The sequence below is a fragment of the Arachis ipaensis genome, chromosome B04 (genome assembly GCF_000816755.2).
Source record: "Arachis ipaensis cultivar K30076 chromosome B04, Araip1.1, whole genome shotgun sequence".
Taxonomy (NCBI): domain Eukaryota; kingdom Viridiplantae; phylum Streptophyta; class Magnoliopsida; order Fabales; family Fabaceae; genus Arachis; species Arachis ipaensis.
The window spans coordinates 27070662-27076006 of NC_029788.2; positions in this window are offsets into that span (position 1 = coordinate 27070662).

Sequence of the window (5345 nt, forward strand, 5' to 3'; positions counted from 1 at the left end):
TCATTTTAATTTTGAGCTTTGAATTGGGAATTGGGATTGAGAGCTGAGTTCTCTCTTCCTTGTTCTCACTTTTGCATTTTCTGCTTTCTATTTTTGAATTGTGGATAGAGATTGAAGGAATTCTGTTTCAATCCTTGATCTACAATTCATCTTTGTTCTCTTCTATATAATTCTAAGGAATTGTGAATTGGATTTATCTTTCTGTTTGCATTTTCATTTCTTCTACTACTTTTGCTATCTTCCTTTGGATCTTGAATTGAGATTGGAAGAGTTCCATTGATTCAAATTCTGAGAATCATCTTCCACTCTTCATCTCAATTGATCTAAGGATTGGATCTAAATCTTCTTTACTGTTTTTAAATTTTCTTTTCTTCTGCAAATTGTTCTCTGCTTGATCAAGGAAGGAATTGAGATCTAGAGTTGTTTTCTAGTCTCATTGAGCCTCTGAGCTCTTGAATTTCTTTTCTAGCTCTTGCAATTGAGTTGAATTTACTTTCTATTTTGCTCTTCATTTAAATTCTGTTTAGATCTACTGCACTTAATTCATCTTCTTTACTTTCTGTTATTAAATTCTGAATTTCAGCAACCCACACCCTTTAATATTTCAAGCAGTTTACATTTCTTGCAATCTAAGCTTCAGCTATTTACATTTCTTGCAATTTAAGTTTTAGTCATTTACATTTCTTGCAATTTAAGTTTCATGCAATTTACTCTTCTGCACTTTAATTTACTGTCAATTTTCTTTTTCCCTTTAGTTTCATGCAATTTAGCTTCTATTAGTTACAATTCACTTAAATCATCAACTATTTGCTTAACTAAATCAACCACCTAACTAAAATTGCTCAATCCTTCAATCCCTGTGGGATCGGCCTCACTCATGTGAGTAATTACTACTTGATATGACCCGGTACACTTGCCAGTGAGTTTTGGTGTTAGAATTTCGGTTTCAACCCATCACCTAGAATGCCGACACTCAGATTATATAACATAAGGAACTAAAACAGAAACCATAAATCAGGGTGGTTCTCTAAGGCTTTCTAAATTAAACCAATTCCTTGAATTTAACTAAAACTGAACTAGAATCCTAAATCTCTCCGCCTTCTCTCCGTTTCTCCATCTCTAGTGAAATTACAAAGACAAACAAGCAGACAATGACAATCACAAGTAGAATACAAGTAATATAGATAACAAATATAACAAATAGAATATTATAATCTCTTAGGCAAACCCAATTAATACACAAGCAAGCAATTCAAACAATATGCATATGATGCATGCCTGTCCTATGGCTGATGAGTCTCATCTGTCGATTATCAAGCCAACCCGACAAGTCTGGCTGCTAAACCCTGGACTGTCCCCCGTCGCGCATTCCCTTGATTCTATGCATAGATTTTTCTCTTCTCATTCATAATTCATATATATAAAACTTTACTCAATGGGGGGTTAATCTTCCTGAGAATTTATAAGTGCCCGGTCACCCTTACGACGTAGAGTCAACAGAGTATTGAGTCTCAACCTGGAACGCGTGGTGGCAAGTCACGGTACTTTACCCAGAAAAACTCGTATCTCAGATAATCATTTCACATTCATTCATTAACATTTCATAATCATTCATATGTCCATAACATCACTTGTACATCATATAATTGCATTTTTTTCGCATAACTCATCATAACCCGAAGCAAGTGGGGCGAAACAACAACTCTTGTGTCTACCCATGAGGTACGTTCTCATATGCCCAGGAGGAATAAAGGAGGGGATCATAACCTCCCACCATCTCGCTGGGGGCGATTTTACAATACCAAGAAGAACAAGGAAGGGGATCCTCACCTTCCACCATCCCCTAGGGTCGCACTTTCGAGAAAGAGTACTCAGATGTAACATTTGTTTCTTTCTTTATCCAATTTTATAATTCAAGTAGTACATATATATATATATATATACACATATACATATTCACCCTACCTCCTCATACCTAATTCATCACTTCACAAGCTTTCTTCATCTCCAAGTTTTCACCTATTCCTAGCTCCATCTCACTACTAGGCATACTACTAAGATCTAGGGTTAAAAGAGTGAAAATAGAGGTTTAGAGGTTTGAAATTAGGTTTCTAAAACATAAAATTAAGTTTACTGAAAACAGTCACGCGTACGCATGGGCGTACAATTTCCTATGGTCGCGTCGCGTGCAGTGGTCGCGTACACAAGTTATGCAGAATAGCAACAATACTGAATGCTCCAGAATTTTCAGCTTTGCACTCCAAACTTCCGACGAGCATAACTTTTTCGTTTTAAAATATTTTTCATCCATTCTGTAAACGGCATAAACTTCACAAACCCAATTTTAATTTGAAATAAGTTTGAAATAATTTGGGGGGTCCGGAAACCAAGTTATGGCTCGCTGAAATTCGGCTAAAAGTCAATTTTTGCACAAGATTTCTGATATCCATAACTTCCTCTAAAAAAATTCCATTTTCCACAAAACTTATACCGTCTTAAAGCTTGTAAAACCATCTTTGATTTGAAACAAATTTCACTTCTATCCAAAATTTGAGGCTCGAGTTATGGACCGCCGAAGTTCATTAAAAATCAAGTTTTTCAACTAAAATACCAAACCTCTATATTTTACCATATTCTCAACTTAAATAATCTTTCAAGTTTCCAAACCAACCTCCAACAAACTGCATTCAATCCCAATTATTCCATTACTCATTATCATAACATTATTAATCATTCAACATATTAACTCACCAACTATTCTCAACATTCATAACACCCAACAACATATCCAATTATCCACATACAATCTTAACACACATAGCATTACTAAACCACTAAACATACATCAAACATACATTTCAACTTATCTTAAGTCGTCTAGCCTAAGTTTTTACAAAACCTTATATATTAAATACGAGAAACCAAAATCATACCTTGGCCGGTTCCTCCCTAAGCTCAAAAACACCAAGAATTCAAGCTTCAAGATTTCCAATCAACTCCAATGATTCCAGCCACCAAGGGTTTATTCCAAGAGCTCTAATTCACCAATTCAAACTCCAATTTAACATAATTTCAATCTAATTCATACAATTCACTAAATTAGCACAAGGGTATACAAAATTGGATAAACTACAAGGGTTTAGAGTTTTCTTACCTTACCCATTGATGATTGGAGTATAATCCAACAATTATCCAATGTTAGATTGTACCTAAACCACCAAAATTATCAAACTCAAACCAATTTCGCACAAAAAGTGGGCACAGAGAACTCAGAACGAATTTGAGAAAGACTTACCACTTTGTTTAGATAGAATTGAAGAGGACTTTGAGACAAATGCGTGGCCACAAACGGCTCGTCAACCGGAGCTCCGGATTGAAAGTTAGAGCAAATTGAATTGAGGACAAGGGTTTAGAGTTGTCACACGTTCCTCCTTCCAAAATGTTTCCAACGTAAATGAGGATGAAGGGGAAAAAGGGAAGCTGTGTTTGCTTAAGTGGCTGGGTTGAATTGGGCCTTGGGTCCATTTTGGGCCCGATTCGCCTGATTCAGCCCGTTCGGCCCAATCTTGGGCCAAATTCTTTAAAATTAATGTCAATTCTTGTTTTAATTACCTCTATCCTATTAAACTATAAAATTCACATTTCTAATTTCTTTTATTAAAAATTAATTTATTAATTAATTATTCGCTAATTTCACGGGGTTTACACCATGGACTAACCCCAGTATTTCCATTGGATGGGGAGATTCTTCATCTTTGGTTAGATGGATCTCTGATTGAATCTTCCTCGGTTGAGGGTTTTCAATGTTCCTTTTCGGTGGAGAACATGCGTTCTCTCGAGGTGGAGGTAGCACTAGCCTAAGGTCATCGTGGCGTGGCTCTGGTTCTGACTCAAACGCTGTGTGACCGTCTTCATACTGATTATCTGCCATCATCAATGGTTGTGCTCCAGGTCTTTAGCAATGGCACCAATGTTTCGAGGGTTGCCTTAAAATTGCCTTGGGCTTGAACGTGAGGTCCAAACCCCCTGTGAGGCAGCGTCTGACTTATTCTTGGGTCGAGGTGCCACCGTCTTAGTTCCTTGTGAGGAGGTGGGGTGGTACTTGCAAGAGATTCTAATGCTTAAGTTAGCAAGGATTTTAGGCAGAATTTTAGTAGATTAGATCGTGTATATACTTAAGGGGTGTCAGTGTATTTATAGTAGAATGAATAACCACCTTTTGGAGTAGTTTCACCTTTGTTAGTGGATACTCGTTCCCTTTATCTTGGGAGTTTGTTAGAATCTGTCTTTTAGTAGAGATAGAGATAATGGAAGAGATTCGGGGAGGCAGTTACTTATTTGTATAAGTAAAGCTGGACCTTTTATTGTGTCCGACCTCTTAAGAGGTCGGGTAAGTTGGGAGAGACTGTCTTTTTAGATAGGCTTTTTATCCTTATTGGGCCTGGCTTTATTTTTTGGTCTGGACATGAACAGTTATATTTTCTCTAAAGAAGAATGATGTATCCTTATGATTTACTTTTTTTACTTATCATATTAACTCCTAAATAAAGTAAAATATTTAATTAAATAATTACCCAAATCAGTCCCCAATAATTTTAAAAGTAGATATTTTGGTTCCTAAGAAAAATGAATACACAGATTAATTCCCAAAATTTTATTTCGATAGACAAATCAGTTTCCAGTTTATTTTTCAGTAGATATTTTTATAAAATATTTAGTAGTACTTCTATCAAAGAAAAATTATAGTTCAATTAGCTTAGTATCTTTACATTAACCTGAAGTATTCAAGTTCAAACTTCACCTCTTACATTTGTTGTATTTTTTACTTTTAAACTTTAGTAAGGCAAAAATATTAGAAAAAAGTTATATATATTTATTTCCTCAAAATTTTTTTTCAAGCTTCGTCACTGTCTTCAAAGATTTTAAAAGCAGACATTTTAGTTCCCAAGAAAAATTAATACATAGATCAATCTTTAACCTTTTTTTTTCTGTCAAACATAATAGTCCCCCGTCTACTTTACTTTTATTATATGTCAACCTTTATTATTATTAACTTAACTTTATGCATGTGGACGATGATACTAGCATATTAATATACTTTTTTCGTTAGAAACAAGTAAGGTGAATAATGATAGTTTAAAATTCAAATTAAAATATTTTCTTTTAATACAATTTTTTTTTAAAATAGGACATCTTTTGATTATATTAAAACGAAAATATCAAATAATTTTAACTTTAAATTTTTTGTAGAATAATCTCTAATAATTTTATTATTATTATTATTTAGTGACTATATATATATATATTATAAATACATACATAAAAATTTAATAAATAAATTTATT